Here is a 24,355-nt window from a genome sequence, read left to right as displayed (position 1 = left end):
CTAGCGAACGTGTTAGGTGTCGCCCAGCCCGCAGCTCTACAAATGTCTGTTAGCGAGGCGCCACGAGCCAGCGCCCAGGAGGATGCCACACCTCTCGTGGAGTGAGCATCCAACCTGAGCGGGCAGGGCACGCCCTGAGCTTGATAAGCCAGGGCGATGGCATCCACTATCCAGTGGGCCATCCTCTGCTTGGAGACAGCCTTTCCCTTCTGCTGGCCTCCGTAACAGACAAAGAGCTGGTCTGAGGTCCTGAAGCTTCGAGTTCTGTCTATGTACAGTCGCAAGGTGCGAACTGGACAGAGCAAAGCCAGGGCTGGGTCTGCCTCCTCCGAGGGCAGCGCTTGCAGGCTCACTACCTGGTCCCTGAAGGGAGTGGTAGGAACCTTGGGCACATAGCCAGGCCGGGGTCTCAGTACCACGTGGCTGTCACCCGGCCCGAACTCTAGGCACGATTCGTCGACCGAAAATGACTGCAGGTCCCTTACCCTCTTGATGGAGGCCAATGCCACCAGCAGCAAAGTCTTCATAGACAGAATCTTTAAGTCTGCTGACAGCAAAGGCTCAAAGGGAGCAATCTGGAGTGCTCTGAGCACCAGAGTAAGGTCCCAAGAGGGTATGGAGGGGGGACGAGGAGGATTTAACCGTCTCGCCCCCCTAAGGAACCTGATGACCAGGTCGTGCTGACCAACAGATTTGCCATCTATGTGGTCATGGTAAGCAGATATGGCAGCAGTATGGACTTTGAGGGTGGAGGGGGACAGCCTACGCTCCAACCCTTGCTGCAAGAAGGAAAGCACGACTCCGAGCATCTTCGGGGATCTTCTCGGCGAGAAGAGCACCACTCGACGAACAGGTTCCACTTCGAGGCGTAAGCACGACAGTGCACATGCCGAAGTGATGGTGTTAAGTACCTCAGGGGGTAAGTCACCTAGAACCTCCGCGTCCCGTCCAGGGACCAGACATGGAGTTTCCAGAGGTCTGGACGCGGGTGCCAAAGAGTGCCCCGTCTCTGTGAAAGAAGGTCTTTCCTCAGAGGGATGGGCCAGGGAGGGGCTGTCGCGAGGAGTGAGAGTTCTGGGAACCAGGTCCGGTTGGGCCAGTAAGGCGCAACTAACAAGACCTGCTCCTCATCCTCCCTGACTTAGCACAGGGTCTGTGCAAGTAGGCTCACTGGGGGAAACGCATATTTGCGCAGGCCCCGGGGCCAGTGAGCCAGTGCATCTGTCCCAAGTGTCCCCTCGGTCAGAGAGTAAAACAACTGGCAGTGGGAGGTTTCTGGTGAGGCAAACAGGTCTACCTGAGTCTCTCCAAACTCTCTCCAGATCAGCTGAACCACCTGGGGGTGGAGTCGCCATTCTCCTGGCAGTGCAGCTCGTGATAGCTCGTCGGCCACACGGTTGAGCACACCGGGGACATGAATGGTGCGAAGCAACCTCAGAAGCTTCCGACTCCACAGGAGGAGATGGGGGGCGAGTTGCGACATGCGACAGGAGCGTAGACCACCTTGACGGTTGATGTACGCAACGGTCACAGTGTCCGTACGGACCAGTACATGCTTGCCCCGTAGCAGGCCTTTGAGGCGGCTCAGAGCAAGGCGTACTGCCAGCAACTCGAGGCAGTTGATGTGCCAATGCAGATGGGGTCCCGTCCAAACCCCTGACACTGCATGCCCGTTGTACGTGGCACCCCAGCCGGTGGCAGAAGCATCTGTGAACACCACAGCATGCCGGGACACCTGTTCTAGGGGCACTCCTGCCCGAAGAAACAAGGGGTCCGACCACGGCCAGAAGGTTCGGCGGCACTCCTGAGTGATTGGCACCCGGAACGTGCCGCGCTGCCACGCCCATCTCGGGACTCGGCCGTGAAGCCAGTGCTGAAACGGTCTCATATGAAGCAGACCGAGCGGTGTTACAGCCGCAGCAGCCGCCATATGTCCCAGGAGCCTCTGAAAGGACTTCAGTGGGACCGCTGTCCTGCCATTGAATGTATTCAGGCAGTTCAACACCGACCGAGCACGTTCCTCTGTGAGGCGTGCTATCTGCTCGACCGAATCCAACTCCATACCGAGAAAAGAGATCCTCTGCACCGGGCTGAGTTTGCTCTTTTCCCAGTTGACCTGAAGCCCCAACTGGCTGAGGTGTCTGAGCACCAAATCCCTGTGTTTGCACAACTGATCCCGGGACTGTGCTAGAATGAGCCAGTCGTCAAGATAGTTTAGAATGCGAACACCCTGTTCTCTCATGGGAACAAAGGCTCCCTCCACGACTTTCGTGAAGACGCGGGGAGACAGGGCCAGCCCGAAGGGTAGGACTCTGTACTGATATGCTCGACCTTCGAACGCGAATCTCAGGAATGGCCTGTGTCGCGGAAGAATTGAAACATGGAAGTACGCGTCCTTCAGGTCAATCGCTGCAAACCAATCTCGGGGACGGATGCACTCGAAAATGCGTTTCTGCGTGAGCATTTTGAATGGTAGCTTGTGGAGGCTCCGATTCAAAACTCGCAGGTCCAAGATCGGTCGTAACCCGCCGCTTTTCTTGGGTACAATGAAGTAGGGGCTGTAGAACCCTGACCTCAAATCGGCTGGAGGGACCGGCTCTATCGCGTCCTTCGCCAGTAGGACTGCGATCTCCGAATGCAGGACGGGGCATTGGCATCTTTCACTGTAGTGAAGAGGACGTCCCTGAACTTGGGGGGGAAGCCGGGCGAACTGAATCGCAAAGCCGACCCTGATAGGGGTCGACCGAGACGGACTGGGGAGCGCTAACCCGGCTCGCAGAGACCGTACAAGCAGGACCAAAGGGACCACTGGTGTACCCGCAGCAGGGCAGCGAGGTGGAACACAGGGACGCGGCTCGGGGGGCTCTCTTTGTGAGGCGGCCCGAAGCGGCGTCACCGTGTGCTAGGCAACACTTACCTGGCTCCACGGATGGACAGAGGGAGCAGTCGAGGCTTTGGCTGCCCGCTGCTCGCTGCTGTCCGCTGGCGACAGAAGAGGGGGATGAGAGTGGTGAGGTTTTTCACCTCCCACTGCTCTCCAAACCCTCTTCAGACCTGGAAATGGAGGAACTGCTCTTTTAAATTTGGGTACCGCTGCCTCTTGGGTCAGTGGCGGAACAGAAACAAACCCAATAAAAGGATTTACCACCTGGCCCTCCTCCAGGGGTGGAAGAGCAGCCCCACCCATCTCTGGGTCGCCCGTCTCAGGGGTGATTCTCACCAACCAGTTAAACAGCTGCAGAGACGGGAGGCGTCATCTCCCCGCAATGGATACAGCAGAGCCTGCTGGGCCGGAGTTTCTTGCAGGGGATGACACCCTTGGCGACGAGCAGACTGAGGGGCGGCCCAAGAGGAACTCAATGGTTTGTCATGGGAAGCTCCCTGATCCGCTACTAACTGAGGAGAACCGCTGGGCTCAGTCCTCGACAGTGTCACCGAAAAGGCCACCTCTTAAGATGGGAGCATTGAGAAAGCATTTAGCTTGACAATCTCTCACACCTCACAAGGTAAGCCAGGGGGCACTTCTGGACCACTGAGGTGGACATCGTCTGGCTGAGGGCCTGCGCCGTGACTTTGATCACGGTTAGTCAACAAGCGCAGCTCAACCCCAGCACAGAACTACCCTCATGCAAAAAGAGTGCCTTGGCCTCACATGCAGGGTGGGTGTGGTCTGGGTACAGCCACCCCATCCAAGTGGGTAGTGAGAGAGGAAAGACTTATGCAGATTCTGGCACCTTTGGCATTCCATATTTATGGCACCAAAATACCCCCATCCTGCCAAGTTTTCCATGCACATCTGGAAGACCCAGGAAAGCATGGCTGTAAACTCTGAATCTGAGTCAGCATAAGCACACACCATTACAGTGGGCAGCGTCACCCTCATTTCCAGAGCATAACAGCACTCTCTCCGATGCTGCAATCGACGTCTGTCCCTCAGCTGGAGCTCTGAATGAAATGCTAGGTTCCCCTATGAAAAGGACCAGCAATTCAATCCAGAAACTGCACAGCTTGCAATGCGCTAGAGAGGGAGGGGCCCTAGGGGGTTGGTTCCCCGAAGGAACCCCTCAACCTCATGTCACCCAAGCCATATCAGCAAAGTAGACCTCTTCTGGTGCACCAGAGAGGGCGCTACAATGGAGATTATGCAAGGGAACCGCGCATCTAGAGCGCCGAGCGAGCGCTGGGTTGCCGTGACAACCCGCGCTGCAGCCCGGCAGCTCGACGGCACACAACACGCAGAGGAGCGAGAGGTTTGCTCTCGTTGATCTCCACGGTCTTCCAGAGTGTCGGGCAGACCCGCGGCTGTGCTTTTACACACAAGCGGCAGCTGGCCAACAACAGAGGGGACTCAAGCTTCCTGGAGAAAGAAGAGTCACGACCGGCGAGTCGACGTGATCATGTTCTCATATGAAAACATGAACACCCACGAACATCACTTCAGCACGCGCCCAGACATGTGAAATGGTGATCGTGGCCGTCAGTGAGGACAGGAACGACCGCATCCAGAAACACAAGTAGGATGTCGTCTTTAAAAAGACGCGAATCTACTTGCGTAAGCTCTTTCAGGGACTTTACTCTTTCAGAAGTGCTGAAGCACGCAGGGGAACGGCCACCGCAACACAGACAGGGATTGTGTGCAGCCTGTCATGTGCTTTCTCTCTCTTTGAGAGAAAGCACAATCTTACCAGCCGTAAAAACGGCGTTTCAGCGCTCAAAAGCGCACCGTACCGGCCGTGAGAACAGCCTTCTGACGCTGTCAAACAGCTATTTGCTCAAAAACGGCAAACGAAATAAAAACAGAAAAAGAGAGGACTTCGACCCCTCTGCTGTGCTGTTCGCCCGCACTCGGAAAAAAGAGAAGTTCAACCAAAAAGCTTGACTCGTCTTCTAGCAGACACTCGCTTGCAGAGAACAGGAACAAACACCGTTCGGCTCCGAAGCGAAAAGCTGAAGATGCAACGCACCTGCTGCTCATTATATACCCGCGCTGCGAGGCGAGCAGCTGATGCATATGATTGCATGCCAATGTGCATTGGCTCGTTTTAGTTACACTCGAAGTAGATTGGCCTCTCTAGCGAGATTCCTATTCGTCGGTCTGTCCGACGTACGTCGAACGTGACCGACTGAATGGGAACTGTTGTACTTATGTTCCAAATAATACAGCTCCTGATGGATCATTCAACGAGGCAATGAAGAAACTGAATAATAAGGGAAGAAATCACTGAAAATGAAAATAGTTTGATAAAATATTTGAATTACGGGGTAAATGATTTACTAAAGTGAGAATAATAATAGCAGTGGCTGTTGCTATTTTTGTGTTGTTGTTCTGTTGTATTGTGCCTTTTCTCAGATCAATGATGGCCAATGCAGCTGCCAAACAGATGATCAATGTATCTGTAAGACAATCTGAAGTCGATATCAGATGCACCAACACTGGAGTGTATACAATTGGTCCAGGGCTGGATGAACTGGACGAGTTTCTGTAAGACCGACTACATAAAGAGATGAAAGGGGTGCCTTTTTTATTTTTATCACAAAGTTTGATAATGTTTTTGGTGAGAAAGGGAGTTAGCTACTTCATGTCTTTTCTTTGGGGAAAAAACAAAGTAAGTAATTTAGAACATGGGTAGAGCAGGCAGTTAGTAAATGGGTGTTTTTTTTATTATTTTGGCTTAAAACCCTCTTCCTGTTTTTATTTTCGTTTTTATCCTTTATTGTTATTATGTTTTTTTTTTTTTTTCAAGTTATTGTACTTATATTAAACTATCTGAATGAGAGGGGACGACTGAGGGTCTGAAGCAGGTCATTGCCCATGTTACGAGGTAATGCAACCAGATTTAAAGGGAAATGACAAGAATGTTTTCTTAAATTTCTTTTATTACTATATTCATTCATTTATTCATCATTACTTTGGAGTTGTAATGTGTACTTACTAACCTACTGAAAAGTCCAATGGAACTCAAAAGAAGAAAGGATCGACGAGCACATCAGTGCTTGGCAGCCTGGGCAGACTCTACTGGTGGTTTAAAAACCCGCTGTCAGCCCCAACACCAGATAGTGCCCTAGGATACCAGGGTACCTCTGGCAACAGTGGAGCAGCCCAGATAGCGCTCCAGGCCACCGGAAGCGCCTGAGAGTTCCTCTGACACCATGGGAGAACCAGTGGTTTTAAATAATAATCTATATTAACCATAATGGGTCTCATTCATGAAACATTCGTAAACATACGAGTAAATATGTGAGTGATTTGCGCGTAAAGAGACCTTCCCGAAAACTCTTCTCCTGATTCACAAATTCTTTGTAAACGTCAGAAGTGATAGTGAAATGTGTGTGTGTGTTAATTAATTCCAATCAGTCGTAAATGGGACGCGCGTGCACGCTCATTCTCAATTACCATAAATCCCGCCCATTAAATCCGACTGACAACTATATATGGGCATCATATTATGACACCAAACGAAGGATTTTGGCCATTTGGGGCCATTAGTTTGCCCAGCCAGCTCTATTGAAATCAATTAATTATTTGATTAAAGTGCTCCGTTTGCAGATGCTATTACTGGCTCTCACAATAAAAGTAAAAAGAAAAAACTTATGTAATTACTATAGATAATATTTTTTCAAAATGCTGTATAAATATGTACCTTATTAAGGTGAATTAAAATGCAGCCTTATTAATGAGCAAAACATTTAGATGTTAAACGCACTATTTACGCGTGGCTGGGAGCAGGTGTAGATTTCTTTCGTACCAACTAACATTTGGAAAATACGAACATTTCAATGAATCCGAAAATTAACGCCAGAACCACTTTACACACGATTTACACAAAAATGTGTTCTTCTCGTGTTTCATGAATGAGACCCAATGAGTTTAATCACTGATATATTCTACATAACCATAACAACCACGGGCAAGGCCAAGATTTTCCATGCACATGCTTTAACACAAATTGTTGATTTATGTTTGATTTTGTTGACCCCCTGGAGTGTTTAGTTAGAGAGGTGGGGCCTTTTACACTTCCCTAGTAAAAATTGTGGGCAGTGATGTTTGACTCTGACCTCTTCTGGAGTGCAGTCACATAAGGAAGCCATTTGGTAGTGAAAAGGAGGACCACTATTGGTCCTGAGATGGAAGATGAGAGGGCTGACTTGTGAGGTTGCACTCTGGGAAAAGGGAAATGGAAGTGTGAATTAAGAGATTCCCAGAGGGGGGATATGATGGAGTATTTTATCCATCCTATAGAAAACAATTGTGGAATATTTTATCCATCCTATAGAAAACAATTGTAGAAATTGTTTGCGTACTATAAAAGCTAGAAGTGTTTTGAGGTCTCTTGGCCTTTATAACTGTAAGGGTCAAACAAGTTTACTTGAGCATATTTTGTTGGTAATTTTCCACTAGACAACAACTGGCTGTGAAATAACAAGACCATTATTATGGGTGTCACGTGAAGGCTTCTTGCTTCTGTGGAGTGTTGACTGTTTTGATACAATGTTTCATTTGGCCAGTGGGAAAAGGTTTGACCATCAAATTGGCAGAAGGCCCATGAGAAATGAAGTCAAAAGATGTACAGTAGCTGGAAGCTGGTCACCCTTACTAAGAAAATTCTCTTACACAAGAAACACCTGCAATTACTATGGCAGAAAGGTCGGGGAGTACATGGAAAGGAGGTGTGAGGGGAGAGCACGTGTAAGTGAGAATATGGGAAAATGTAAGAGCGAATATTACCAGCCAATGATATTAATTTGGTGTGTTTTAAGAGATAAGAAAAAGCCAATGATATTAATTTGGTGAGTTTTAAGAGATAAGAAAAATGTATAATACTGTGCTCCAGCTAAGGGAACCTCAGATGCGGAGCTGGCATCTCACTTTGTTGCTTGACAATAAAGTTAAATACTTCTGAGACCTGAATCTTAGACTCTGCAAGTTTTTCTTCGAGACCAGATCTGAAGGGACAAAGAGACATCGAATCTGCCATGACAGTAGCAAATAAGAAGCCATTAAATTAATGTTTGTATTTTCAGACAAAGGTCTTCTTAATGATTTTCAGTTTTGTTCAAGATAATTCAAGCAACAGTTTTTCAACAATGGGTGAATATGGTATTTGGTGTATAAAGTGCCCCTCCTGTTGGGGCAAAAGGCACAATAATTAAAGGTGCTCTAAGTGATGTCATTTTAGGCAAAGGCCTTAAAAATGTTAGATCTACTTATTTTTCAAATCTCTTAGAAGAAAACAAACACAACCCTAGGTATTTATTTGATACAGTGGCTAAATAAATGAGAAATAGAGCCTCAACTTCTGATGTTTCCATGCAACCCTGAAGAAAAATTCCATTCATTCGTTGCAATAGGAAGAATTCTCTAAACGTATTAAATCATCAAAATCAACAACATGTATGTTAGACCCTATGCCGATTAAGCTATTGAAAGAGATGCTTCCAGAGGTAATAGATCCTCTTCTTAATATCATTAATTCATCTTTATCACTAGGATATGTACCAAAAACTTTTAAGCTGGTTGTTATTAAATCTCATATTAAAAAAACACAACTTAATCCTAGAGAATTAGTCACTTACAGGCCGATCTCGAATCTACCTTTTCTGTCAAAAATACTAGAAAAGGCAGTATCATCGCAACTATGTTCCTTTTTAGAAAGAAATAGTATCTGTGAGGATTTCCAGTCAGGATTTAGACCGTACCATAGTACTGAGACTGCTCTCATTAGAGTTACAAATGATTTGCTCTTATCATCCAATCGAAGTTGTATCTCTCTATCAGGGCTCTCAAGGAATGAAAATGAAAACGAACAAAATTTTGACCAGAACGTAACCAGAAACGGAAACAAAATCAAATTGAATTATTCTGAACAGAAACGCTAATTTGAAATGGCCATTAACCGGTTAATAATGTTATTTTATCATTACGTTTAATATTTTGATTTGGAAGTCAACCAATCACGAATGCAAATAGTACAGCCTATGCAAATGTGACGCTGACGCATCCAACCAGAGTGAAATGCCCGCGCTGATGCGCTCACGCTCTACAGTGAGATGCCCGCGCTGACACGCTCAGGCTCAGCTGACTAGTCATCATAGGTTAGGTAAGTCACAATGGCAATGCCCTGGCACTAGTTTTTCCGATATATGTCACCAACCATCAAGTATTAGGCCTACATTTAAGTGAAAATGAATGTCAAGTAATATGCAGCTTGTTGTGCATTTTGAAACCAGTGAAAATTGCAGGATAGTACAATTTTCAACGTCAAATCACGCATTTGCAGCTTCTGTGAATGGAGAAATCTAGGCCTACCTACATAACACATATAAAATAAAAAGGAATATTTAGGCCTATAGGCTACACAAAATATTTCACTTAAATAATTAGGTCTACAGATTAACAAAATGAAAGTGGTTATTTGTGGCACACTCCAAAGATCTACAAAAGGAAACAGACATTCTGCTTATTTTCGTTATTTGAGTGTCTTTTGTAAATGTATGAATTATGCCTTGCTTGTACCTGTATGACCATAAATTAAGGAGACAGTTTACTGTCTTATAGAAGGAAAACAAATCCAGCGGTCGCGCCGGTGCCTGTTAAATATTAAAATAAAATACAATCAACCAAACGTTACACTGCTCAATTCAATTTTGTAGTACAATCTGCCGTTTACCACCCGTGACTGTGCTGTTATATGTGAAGGATGATGTTTTGCGTCAATGCAAGTGAAGTACAAAGCTCATATAATAAATAATAGGTAGCATTGAAAACAGTTGGATTCATGCTGAATGAGAAAGGTAGGCTACAGATTCACTTTAAATGAATTCGTTTTGCATCTTATTTAGTTTTATTTCCAATACATCAACCTGTTTCTCACCATGAATAGCAATATAAGCTGGAATGGTGTTAAAAAAAGAAAAGATAATCATAAACAGACTGAAATCAACGGCAGTTATGAGATTGTAATTTTCCTGAGAGTGGTTAAATGATTTAGTTTGTTGGTTGATGGACTGCTCTCAGCCTCATTCTTTCAGAGTCCACTGGTAAACTGAGGCTGCACCGCATTTTTCGTTGCCCTCGCAGTCACTCAACGTTTCATGAATTGCTTTTCAATTGCATCCTATTGGATATCACTAGGGTTTAACGGAATTGTGTTAAAATAAGAAAAGACAATTTTTTTTATTTATTTTGGCTTGACATTTATAGCCTGAATAGTCCAACTATTAATTTTAGAGATTTTGTTGTGGAGTAAAATAATATAGGGCAGTTTTGTTCATAATTTATGTTTACAAACATTATAAACAAGGCAGGAATAGCGTTGGTATTTTTAACCATGCAAACATTAAAATATCTTGAAAAAATACTTTAAAGGTGCTAAAGAGGATGTTTTGTTTTATACATTTTTGCAATATTACTTGAAAACGTCTCGGTTACGTATGTAACCCTCGTTCCCTGAAGGAGGTACGTCAGTAGTGACCAACGAATTGGGATATCGCTAGAAAGCCCCTATCAGCTTCGAGAGAGCTAAAACAAACCAATGGACATTGGCGTGCGATATTTGCATAATGCGCACCTCCCCTAACAGGTGGATATAAAAAGGGGGGCAGATGCAATCGCACTCTGTTTTTCGCTGAGGAGACAACCGGTGTCCGCACTGCAGCGAGGGTACAGAAACTGTGGCGACGGGACGTACGTCTCCGTTCCCTCCTTCAGGGAACGAGGGTTACATACATAACCGAGACATTCCCTTTCAGTCGGTCACGTTCGACGTACGTCAGTAGTGACCGACGAATTGGGATCCCAAATAAAACGCCACAGTTACGAAACCCCTTCCAGTGCCCAGCGCAGGTTCTAGTCGCCCGTCGCACCAAAGGGACGAAGAAGGGGGCGAGCTTACGCCGGGAAGTCTACTGCTGTTCCGATATACCCACTAAGTAAACTAGACTACACTGGGGAAGCGAACCTGAAAGGAACACTGCGGAAACCACTACTTACCCAGAGGGGAAGGAATTTACATGGAAAACATATGGACTGGCCCAAAGGGCAGAACGCGTATGAGTCCCTGGGATGGCTCCACCTGAGTAGGGGGAGACTCATCTGACAGGTGACAGCAGAAACTCTGCTAAGGGAAAGACACTGGCTCACCATAGGGAGTAACCGTGGACAATACACATATGGAATCACTCACATAGAGGGACTGCAACATATGGAACCCAACCAACAGACAACATCGAAGATGGATGTTGGTCTGGCATCAGACACTCCGCAATGTCTGAGCCGAAGGGGGAGGCGGAGGAACTCGACAGGGTTCACCGAACAGGGAACACGACTGGAGTCAACATATGCACATATCCGGCCCAAGGGGCGGGAGTGGCATTGCAAGCCGACACATAGAACAGGTTCAACGCATCTACCGGCTGGTGGAAGCGAGTACACAGGAAGAAACCGGCTCTACACGTAAGCTAAAAACCCTAGCAAACGTGTTGGGTGTCGCCCAGCCCACAGCTCTACAGATATCTGTCAGCGAGGCACCATGAGCCAGCGCCCAGGAAGAGGCCACTCCTCAGGTGGAGTGGGCTCTCAACCCAAACGGGCAAGGCACGCCCCGGGAAACGTAAGCCAGGGCGATGGCATCCACTAACCAGTGGGCCATCCTCTGCTTGGAGACAGCAGCGATATCTAGCGATATCCCAATTCGTCGGTCACTACTGTCGAGTTCCTCCGAACGTGACCGACTGAAAGGGAACTGTCTTTACTAACTGATAAAAGACTATTTATTAGGTGCACTGAAAGGAATAATATTAATATACATCATCTGTGCATGAGGTAGGGCCTTAAAAACATCAGCCAATAAGATTGGCAAACATCAGATTGGCCCTCTGGCTTGTCAATCACTGCCATTACGGTCCTTGTGAGAGACGCGTGCGGATTGGCTTCTGGCTTGTCAATCACTGCCATGACGTTCCTTGTGAGAGACGTGTGCGGCTGCGCACTCCAGTAACATTCTACACTCCACAGGCACCGCATGCAATGTTTTTGTCAGGAGACAGGAGTAACAACTGCAGATTATGAGTTACCTGTGGTAAGTCTGACATAATGAATCCACTAACACGACACAGCGAATGCCGGTGGTAGACATTCGTGCTCCAATACTCGTGCACGAGTTTTGGGAGGCGTTCCCTCGAAATGTGAAGGAGGGGGGGTTGTTCTTACGCATGCGCTCATTTCAAAAACTCACTAACAGTCTTTGGTTTCTCAGTCAATGAAAAGATCCTCTGTATCACCTTTAATTATAAACCATTGTTTTTCCTTTCGTTTAATAGGTTAACATTTGGACAGAATCTTGTTATAAAAGATAATTGTAGGCCTATTGGCTAAGACGGCAAATAGCCTCTCTTTGTTTTTTAATAAATAAAATGCTGTATTATTAGGGGCCAAGCACCAAAGGTGCGGAGGCACCTATTGTATCTGTTAGATTTCTTTTTTATTATTATTAGGGGCCAAGCACCGAAGGTGCGGAGGCACCTATTGTATCCGTTGGCATTCTTTTTTTTTCTTTTTTTTATTATTATTTATTGTTATTATTATTATTATTATGTTGATTGCTACAAATATCTTGGTATCTGGCTTGACAGCAAGTTATCGTTTGAAACGCACATAAATGTACTGCTCAGCAAGGTTAAGTCTCGTATTGGTTTTCTTTATCGTAATAAATCTTCTTTTACACATTCTTCTAAACAGCTCTTGGTTAAAACGACAGTACTTCCGATTTTGGATTACGGTGATATAGTTTACAGGTATGCTTCAAAAACTCTCCTTCATAAATTGGATGTTATTTACCATGCTGCAATCCGCTTTGTGACTGGAGCCTCCTTTAACACTCACCATTGTCATCTGTATTCTTTACTGAATTGGTCTTCTCTCCATTCGCATAGACAAATTCATTGGCTTCTGTTTATTTATAAAACCCTTATTGGTAAAACTCCATTATATTTACAGTCCCTTTTAACTGCTCATAATACAAGTCGTAATCTGTGCTCTAGCAGCTTCCTTACTCTCTGTATAACCAAAGTCCGCACCTCCTTTGGTCGTTGTTCTTTTCAGTTTTCTGCTGCATATGATTGGAATCATCTGCAGCAGACTTTAAAGCTTAGCTCATTCATATCGCTTTCTTCCTTTAAAAATTCAGTTCAGTCAATAATTCAGGATCGTTGTACTTGTTCTTAGTTTATTGTTTGTTTTTATTTGTCACTGTTTATAGCTGCATGTGTTACCTGCTTCTTTTATGTTTTTGTATTGTACTGGCTTTTTATGCTGCCTCTTGGCCAGGTCGTCATTGTAAATGAGAACTGGTTCTCAATTGACTCACCTGGTTAAATAAAGGTTAATAAATAAATAAATAAATTATTAGGGGCCAAGCACCGAAGGTGCGGAGGCACCTATTGTTATTGTTGGCGTTGTTGTTTTTTTTTCTTCTTCTTCTTCTTCTTCCGCTCTTGAAGTCTATGGCAGCCCATAGAACAGCTCGCGGGAAAGTTATGAAATTTGGCAAACAGTTAGAGGATAGTCTGACCTTTGTCCATAGCAAATTTGGTCCATAGCCACCAGCTGTCCAAAGTTGCACTTATGTTTATGCAAATAACTTTTGAACCGTAAGGGCTAGAAACAAAATTATTTTTCCCCTGATTTCTTGGCTCAAGATGAATCGACTGCACCATATGACTTCATTTTCCGTCATGAAAATTTTTCCGCCATTTTGAATTTTCTGAAAAAAATACTTTTTCGAACTCCTCCTAGGCCGTTACTCCGATTTTCACGAAAATTGAACCAGATCATCTTCATGCTGACAAAAAGTTATGGAATTGAAGTTGATTCCTCAAACCGTTTTCGTTAAACAAGCAAACGAAATGAACACACTGCTTGCGAAAATAGATATAAGGCTGTATCTCCGCAACACGTTATCGTAGTCAGACCAAACTTGGAACCTGTCATCACAAGCATGACCTGAGCCATAATGCAGTGTTTCGGCGCAGCGCCACCTACTGGAGTGGAGATATGTTTACGAAACTCGGTATGGGTCATCAGCACAATACCCTGAAGGAGCCTGAGAAGTTTCGGAGCAGCGCCATCTTGTGGTCAAAAGTTATAGCAAAATTTACAAAAATGCTAATAACTTTTGACTATTTTAATTCATCATATTCAGACCAAACTTCGTACATGTCATCACAAGCATGAACTGAGGCATCATGCAGTGTTTCGGCGCTGCGCCACCTGCTGGAGTGGAGATATGAAAAATGGCTCTTTTTGCTTATAACTTCTGATGGCTTTGACCAAAAATCATAAATTTGGTCTCTTTAGATTCGAGGCATCATCGAGTCGAATTATATCCAATTTTCCCATATTGGCCATTTTGTTCTTCGGCCACTTTGAAATTTGTGCTAAAATGCTGTATTTTACGAATGCATTTGCGTATCGTTATGAAACTCGGTATGGGTCATCAGGACAATGTCCTGAAGGTGCCTGAGAAGTTTCGGTAACACTTTATAATAACGTTCAGTTATAAGTCACTTGTAAATTATTAGTTAATGATGAACTAATCATTTACAAAACATGATTATATGTTTATAAATGATTGATAAGTGATATGTTAATATTTTATGAATGTTTTATTAATTCTGTTATAGGTCATTTATAAATTATTAGATAATGTTCAACAAATCATTTATAAAACATGAATATACATTAATATATGATTAATAAGTGATATACTAACATTTTATGAATGTTTTATTAATTTGGCTATAAGTCATTTATAATTTATTAGTTAATGATCAGTGATTAGTTAATGATTATTAGTAAATTATCATTAGTAAATTATCAGTATATGATTTATTGATGAAGTTGTAAGCTGGTCTGTGTTCAAAAGCACAAACATGCAAGTATGCTAAAGCACTATTTTAAGAAGAGTAATTTATTTGTTTCGAAGTGTATAAACATTTATAAATGCCTTACAGTCAGGTGATTCCAGTGGATTATATTAAATCCTTTCACTCGTCAGCACAGACTTGTGTTCTGTGTGGAGTGTGTGGGGTCTAGTGATGAAGTCAACCTCTGAACTGATTTTTCCTTCCACTGAAGCTCACATCACAGAGCACAGAGTTAAACACTCCATGTGTGTCAGAGAAGACAGCTGTTTATACCCTCACCAGTCAGCACTTACACTGCAGTACACACTACAAAGTGTTCAACACCTGTTATATATGATGTGTAAACACATGAATAAATCATTTACAAAGCTTTCTGCATACCCTATTCTAAAGTGTAAACTATTCTTCACTTGTAAATGTGTTACACATAATTTGTAGACATTTTTTACCTGTTACAAATTATTTGTATATGTATACAAGTCATTTATAACACTTTCTGCATACCCTATTCTAAAGTGTAAACTATTCATCACTTATAAATGTTATACATATCATTTGTAGACCTTTCTTACCTGTTACAAATTATTTGTATATGTATACAAGTCATTTATAACACTTTCTGCATACCCTATTCTAAAGTGTAAACTATTCATCACTTATAAATGTTATACATATCATTTGTAGACCTTTCTTACCTGTTACAAATTATTTGTATATGTATACAAGTCATTTATAACTTTTTCTGCATACCCTATTCTAAAGTGTAAACTATTCATCACTTATAAATGTGTTACACATCATTTGTAGACCTTTCTTACCTGTCACAAATTATTTGTATATGTATACAAGTCATTTATAACTTTTTCTGCATACCCTATTCTAAAGTGTAAACTATTCATCACTTATAAATATGTTACACATCATTTGTAGACCTTTCTTACTGTTACAAATTATTTGTATATGTATACAAGTCATTTATAACACTTTCTGCATCCCCTATTCTAAAGTGTAAACTATTCATCACTTATAAATGTGTTACATATCATTTGTAAACCTTCTTTATAAATTATGTACAAACTGCAATTTGTAAATTTACCATTTATTTGCCGTATGCAAAGTATATATTTCAGTTACAGGATATAAAAATCAATACGAATCCCGATATTTAAATGATATATTTTTATATAAAAATTATGATATTTTATGCAAATATATTTTACTATTACTATATACTATATTTTACTTTGAGCCCCTAACTCACCCCTTAGGCCTATACCTAAACATGACCACTTTTTAGCCACTTCACAAAAATAAAAACGCAATATAGATATATTTACAGTGACTGTTATCTAGTTGATATACTGTTGTATAAAAAGTATAATTTTAAGCTCCCTACTCCACCCTATAACCTTAAACATAACCATTTTGACAATATACGCAGTGTAACAGGCAGATAAATGTACGTTAGTCACAATAATTTATTAAAACATTACAAAAAGCAGTAATGTTATACAGAACAGACAAAACGATGCGTGTGCTACATTACCAGCGAAATGACAGCACATCATAATTGTGTGTAAGTAAAAGAATGAAATTAAAGTGTTTAATCGCTGCAAGCATTCCTCTGATCTGCATTTCCATCCTCCAAAGCATCGCGCTGAATCTAACACAGCGACTCAAATTCGGCATGTTGCAAACACTCTATGGTAGTCGCAAATCACATGTGACAGCCAATAAGGAGCGAGATTTGACGTCACTGCCGCAAACCTGTGTCGTATTGTTAGACGCGCCAATTTTAATTTGAAAGTTATGAAACGGCGGATTGATACGATTATTAATGTATAATGGTTATATTACGTTATAAGAATCTTTTCCTCACACGATGGCATCGTACGACTTCTGAAGACTTGAAAAAAATGCACGAAATAATGGACTACGTTTATTATCAGCTTATGCGTTTTCATGTTATGGTGAGGAGCTGTTCCATGAAAAACAAAATAAAAATTAAATGATTAAGTGCTGGTTAAACAGTGGCAGAGTGTTGATTTTTTTTTTTTTTTTTTTTTTTTTTATATATAAATATAATATAATATAAATTTTAGGCTTGGGTAAAGTGATGGACTGAGATGATAATGTAACAGGAACATCTGCAAATGACGTGTAACATATTTATAAGTGATGAATAGTTTACACTTTAGAATAGGGTATGCAGAAAGTGTTATGAATTACTTGTATACATATACAGATAATTTGTAACAGGAAAGAAAGGTCTACAAATGATACGTAACAAATTTTCAAGTGAAGAATAGTTTACACTAGAATTGGGTATGCAGAAAGTGTTATAAATGACTTGTATACATATACAAATAATTTGTAACAGGTAAGAAAGTTCTACAAATGATGTGTAACATTTACAAGTGAAGAATAGTTTACACTTTAGAATAGGGGATGCAGAAAGCTTTGTAAATGATTTATTCATGCGTTTACACATCATATATAACAGGTGTTGAACACTTTGTAGTGTGTACTGCAGTGTAAGTGCTGACTGGTGAGGGTATAGACAGCTGTCTTCTCTGACACACATGGAGTGTTTAACTCTGTGCACCTGATGTGAGCTTCAGTGGAAGGAAAAACCAGTTCAGAGGTTGACTTCATCACTAGACCCCACACACTCCACACAGAACACAAGTCTGTGCTGACGAGTGAAAGGATTTAATATAATCCACTGGAATCCCCTGACTGTAAGGTATTTATAAATATTTATCCACTTCAAAACAAATAAATTACTCTTCTTAAAATAGTGCTTTAGCATACCTGCATGTTTGTGCTTTTGAACACAGACCAGCTTACAACTTCATCAATAAATCATATACTGATCATTTACTTATGGTTTGTTCTTCATTTGTTCATGATTAACAATTGTTAATTGAGATAATACTAAAACAATTTTGTCATAAATACTTCAGTTATTATAAGTGATAAATAATGTCTTAATTGATAGCTTATAAACCATCTACTAATGATCTGTTTGATTTATTTGATTAAGATAACTTACAACACATATGTAAATTTTTAGCATAACATATTAATCATTTATGAACGTATATTGTAATGTTTTGTAAATGATTCGTTCATCATTAAATAATAACTTATAAGTGTCTTGTAACAACTAATAAAATGTTAACATATCACTTATTAATCATTCATGAATGTATAGCCATGTTTTGTAAATGATTTGTTCATAATTAACAAATCATTTATAAATGACTTATAACTGAATTTATAAAACATTTATAAAATATTAGTATATCACTTATCAATCATTTATAAATGTTTATTCATGTTTTGTAAATGATTTGTTAATCATTAACTAATAATTCATAAATGACTTATAACTGAACGTTATTATAAAGTGTTACCGAAGTTTCAGACCAGCGCCACCTTGTGGTCAAAAATTATAACAAAATTTACAAAAATGTTAATAACTTTTGACTTTATATACCGATTGTAATGAAACTGGTCTCAGAAGATTCCGTCGGTCATGCTATGAACACAGATATCAAATTTTCCAAAGTTTTTCCGAAGTTCCTGTCCGCCATATTGTTTTTCTTTAAAAACCTTCTTTTTCGAACTCCTCCTAGACTGTTGCTCTAGAATTTGGTCACAGCGCCACCTATTGGTCAAAAGTGATGAACCAGTAAATCCTCATTTGTGATCATTTTTCAGCTCTTTTGCCTAAAATAATCTTAATAGGTCTCTAATTGCTCACTGCTGCTGTTGGTCTGATGCTCCCAGCCATGTTGGCTGGCTTCTTGTGCTGTTTTTGTGCTTGGCCCCGTAATTGCTGCTTGCAGCTATATTTATTATTATTATTATTATTATGTATCTAGGCTACATTATTAACTGTTATTGTTTCTAATCAAACCAGTTTCAGAACATTTATAATACAAAGGAACGCTGGAACAGAAACGTTAAAATACTGATTCTGCTCGGAGTAGAACGATTAAATTTTTTTTTTAGTTTTTAAGCCCTGCTCTCTATTAGTGTTACTAGATCTCAGTGCTGCTTTTGACACTATCGACCACAATATTCTTTTGAATAAACTTGAAAATTATGTTGGCATTAGTGGAATTGCATTGGCATGGTTCAAATCTTACTTATCTGACCGTTATCAGTTTGTAGTAGTAAACGAAGAGATGTCATATCGATCACAATTTCAATATGGAGTACCACTAGGCACAGTACTAGGACCGTTGCTTTTCACTTTGTACGTGCTACCCTTGGGAGATAAAAAAATAAATAAAAAGATTTTAAATTATTGGACCAAAAACTTCTTCACGTAATAACCTAGAATACTTTCTAACACTTGATGGCTGCTCTGTTAAGTCTTCGTCGTCAGTTAGGAACCTGGTTGTGCTCTTTGATACCAATCTTTCATTTGAAAGTCATGTTTCTAGCATCTGTAGCATCTGCGTTTTTCCATCTTAAAAATATATCTAAACTACGACATTGTCACAGAGACAAACTCCGTGATTTCCCTCCTCTGGCCAGCAGAGGGTGCCCTCACCCAAATACTGACACTCACACACGCACACACTACATTTCCCATCAGCCCCGTACCTGGTACTGATTACGCTACCCAGCTGTAGCTTGTTAACTGGCATATATAAACTGATGTTGCACCAGTCCTCTTTTCGAGGTCTTGTATTACTACGGTTTGCATTTCTGAGCATTATTTCTTGTTTTGCCTGCCTGTTGTGACCCAGTTGTTTCCCCATTTATGATTCTCTGCTGCCTGCCTTCTGGACTATTTGCTTTGTGTTTTGACCTGTGATTGTTTTCCGCCTGCCCTGATCTTCTGCCTATTTACGACCTTGACTCTGTCTGCCCTCTGTTACTGTATCTGCCGGTATCTGACCACTGCCTGTTTGACTATGTTTTATAGTAAAGCCTGCTTATGGATCCTACCTTGAGTGACGAGTCATTACAGAAGACCTTGCCAATACATGATGCAGTGGCTTTCTCCCACCTGTGTGCCACCATGTCTGCCCAGGCCAGCCAGATCGCCACACACCAACACCAGCTAAATCCTCTCACTTCCATCACAGAGCAGTTGGTGAGAGCACTCCAAAATCTCCATGTTTCCACTCCCACGCCGACAACAACACCTGCTGAAGCCGCCATTACACACGTGCCTGCGACTGTGCCATTCCTGGCACAACGCCTCCTAAGGGACGCATATTTCCCCTCTCTCAGCCTGAATCCAAAGCCATGATGAAGTACATCAAAGAGGAACTAACTAAGGACTTTATATTACCATCTACATCTCCTGCTTCTGCAGGATTCTTCTTCGTTCACAAGAAAGACGGAGGTCTTCGACCATGCATTGATTATCGTGGACTGAACGAAATGACTGTCAAATTATGCTATCCATTACCTCTGGTGCCTGCAGCACTGGAACAGCTTCATATGGCCAAATACTACACCAAGCTTGATCTACGCAGCACATACAACCTGATTCGGATCTGAGAGAAGGGACGAGTGGAAGAACGCTTTTTCCACAACTACTGGACACTATGAATACTGTACTTGATTATGCCGTTCAGCCTGGTCAACAGTCCGTCCGTCTTTCAGTCCTTCATCAACGATGTATTCGGAGACATGCTCAACAAGATGGTCATCGTGTACATCGATGACATCCTAATCTATTCCGACACCCTTGAAGAACATATGCGTCATGTCAGAGCAGTACTCAGGAGACTAATTCAACACCAACTGTATGCCAAGGCGGAGAAATGTCAGTTCCACAGAACCTCCACCGCATTTTTACGTCGGCACGCTGGTCACTATTCTTTACACGTTTCAACTTTGTGGTCACATAGCATCCTGGGTCCAAGAACACCAAAGCGGATGCCTTCTCCAGACAGTATGAACTTGACCACACCCCTCAACCTCCTGAGATGATTCTGCCTCCCCGAATCATCGTGGTCCCCATACAGTGGAATATCATGACAGAAACTGAACAAACCAAAGCACAGACTGAAATTCCAGTTGATTGTCCTTCTGATAAATTCTTAGAACATGTCTATTGTCTGCCCTCCTCCAGTCATCCTGGTATTACTGCTACCATCCACCTCCTACAGAACTGATTCTGGTGGTAACTGAGATAGCAAGGTGACATTGAATCAATGTTGAAATTCTATCAGAATCATCATTTTGGTTGAGATTGAAAATTCAATGCTTAATAACATTGAATAAATTTTGAACTTAATTGCTTTTCAGTGTTGAAAAAGACAACATTGAATCAACGTTGATTTTTGGTCAGCTTCATCCCTGGTGGAACTTAGACTATGTCAATCCATCTGTCCCCTCATACAACACTTTATTCACATTAGCATTCATGCTCCTCATGACCCTTCCCTCTAGTCCCACAAAAAAAAAAAAAAATCTTGCCAACTGAAGTGTAGATAAACTCCAACCAGTTGGAAGTCAGTGAGATGAAAAGCTGGACATTATTAATTTAATAACGTTACAATCTTTCAACTTAAACACTAAATTCACAACTACTCAAACATCTCATCATCTGCACTTTAAGGATCCCGCGTCAGATGTTTTTCTGACGTCACGACGCACGAGCGTCTTCTCGGACTCAAAGGTAGGTGGAAATTTGTTTTACTCTATATATTAGATAATGCAGCATTTGAATGTGTGTTTTATAGTTCATTAACGTTGTTTGTGGACATGAATCCTAACAGAATCGTAATTCAAATGAATTCCTCCTTTACCCTGTATGCAGCGCGAGATATTTGAAATGCTGTGGGCGGAGAGTGCGCGTGGTGCAGGAGAAAACGCCCGAGGCTGTGAAGATTCCTGCATTATAATATTGAGTTAAGTTTTTTAATTAATAGTTGTCTGTACTTTTATATGTCTTTGACATGTTAGCTCTGATTTTCATTTATGTTTTCCCAAAAATGATGATCCAAATCTGTAAGTATTGTGAGCTAACGTTACATTTGCCTAACTTGGTGTTTTGCGTCGCCCCGGGAAAAATGTTAGGATTTTTTTTTGTATCATGATCATGTTTTTTTTTTTAATAGTAGTAGTAGAAATAGTAGATTATAATAATAGTATTTGCACAACTAATTAATTGACCTGGCAAACAACTATCGACCACTAATTAGGGCTGTAAAAATTTTCTCCCCTTAGGACCTAAAGCTTTTCAATGATGTTTGATGACTGAGGACACTTTACAATACATGGTAAGTAATTTCTATAAAAACTGATATAGTTGTGTTACGGATGCTGGTATATCAAACACACGACGAGGAAGAGTAACGTATAATAAGTCTTTACTAGATAATCCACAGGGAGAAACACAGAATCCAGAGTAGAGCATACACCAAACATATCCAAACACAAACGAGACCCGACAAACAACTGAACACAGACAGGAACTTCAATACACTGACACAAACAAGCTAAACAGGTTAACAAGGGGGCGTGGTCCAATGAGTGTCCATGGTGACGGAATGTGGCAGGAAACAGAACAAAGGAACATGTGACAATGCAAATAAACAAACTAAAAGTCCAAGTGACTGTGACATTACGCCCCGTCCCGGAAAGGCGCGTCCTCGCACCGTAAAGTAACATCAAAGGGGAGGGTTGGAGGGGGTTCTGGAGGTGGACGGCCGACCGGGAGGTGGTGAGAAGCAAAAGTCCATGGTGGAGATGGTGGTGGAGTGATCCAGGGTGGAGCCTTGAGCAGAGGCAGATGTTGTGAGCTGACCCAGGCCACAGCTAAGACTGCGTCCCATGGCGGCGGCGCCGGAGGGAGGAGCCATGGAGCGAAGATCATTGGAGCCGCCATGGGGACGACCGGAGGTGACGGCGACACTGATGATGAAGCCCACCGCAAAGCCAGAGAGCCGATGTAGTGGAGGGACCCTGAAGATCTAGGCGGCCGCGGCGTAGCCGTAGTGACGATGCCCCGAAATGATGGTAGAGATCCGGAGGGCTGAAGGAGAGCAGGAGCGACCGAGGGTGGAGGTGGAGCCTGAGGGAGGGATGAGCTGGCCGAAGACGAAGTGGTGGAGGGCCGGAGTGCAACGACCGGCCCGTAAGTCCGTGGCGTAGGTGTAGCGATGCCCGACCCAGGTGGAGCCAACGTACTGAGGGAGTCCTGTGAGGCTGAAAGTCCGACGATCTCTGCCGGCATCGAGGGAGGAAGGAGCGCAAGCGCAGGAGTTGGGACGCCGGATCAAGGAGGACTGGAGCGTGCAGAGGCAGAGGGCGGAGCCAAGGGCTTCTCACAGCCGTGTTGAGATGACTCCCAGAGGGCCTGAGTTGTAGCCTCACTACTGAGAGGAGGCGCAGAGGGACTGATGGGAGGCATCAATGAAGGGATGACAGGAATAGCTGGGGACTGGGGCAAAAACTGTGGAGCAGACGAAGGTCCAAAACAAAAAACAGAGTCCAAGGTGTGCTGGAGAGGTAGTGGATGAGGGAGGTTGGGAGGGAATACAGGGCTGGATGGGACCAGCGGGGAGACGGACAGTTCAGGGCTGGACGGGACCAGCGGGGAGACAGGAACATAGACAGACTCAGGAGATAACAGGGGAAAACAAGAAAAACCTCTTCAACATCAAAAAAAAAAAAAAAAAACTCTCCAGTGCGGTGGCCGAACACTCACTCTCAGTGGTGGGGGGTTGGGCGGGGCTCGCTTCCATCCCGTCGAACTCCACTAAAGCCGAGTTCAGACTGCACGATTTTAGCCCCGATTTTGGCTGGCCGACAGGTTGAGAAATCACCGACAAATGCCCGAAATCACAGGCAAATCGGTGCCCGTTCACGCGAGTGACAATCACGCAGTGTGAATGAGCAAAGACGCGATCTGAGAGAATCGCCAACGAGTCGCCGACACCCGTGAGATATTTGGCATGCTAAATATCTGGACCTGTCGGCGATTCAAAATCATGCGGTGTGAAAGTGTTCTGACTGAAAACTACATCGGCGATGACTGACAGCCAATGAGAGAGCAAGATACAGAGCAGCGGAGAGTTCGGGGAGGAGTTATAGACCACAATATCAGCAAGCATGTCTTCGTTTCAGATAAACATTACAATTCTATCAAACAGAAACAAAGCACAAACATTTGCTTGACCATCCGCAACAGCAGCACATCGAAAAGTTATTTATTTAGTTCCAACTCGTCTTTGCAGAACACACAATCCACAGTCTCTGCAAACATTTCCTCCTCCATATTCTTCTTTTATTTATGTATTTTTCGCTGCAAATCAGCGCACAGGCAATTCATATTTCAAGCTTCTTGCGGGCTACTATTTTTAATAATAATCCCACCGTGTGTCTCAATCAGCTCCCTAGTTCAGTAGTCAGGGCACTGATAAGGATATCAGCCACATTCACTTTCATTATA

The sequence above is a fragment of the Chanodichthys erythropterus genome, chromosome 16, assembly GCF_024489055.1.
Source record: "Chanodichthys erythropterus isolate Z2021 chromosome 16, ASM2448905v1, whole genome shotgun sequence".
Lineage (NCBI taxonomy): Eukaryota > Metazoa > Chordata > Actinopteri > Cypriniformes > Xenocyprididae > Chanodichthys > Chanodichthys erythropterus.
The sequence above is the reverse complement of the archived record's forward strand: the minus strand, read 5'-3'. Positions refer to the sequence as shown.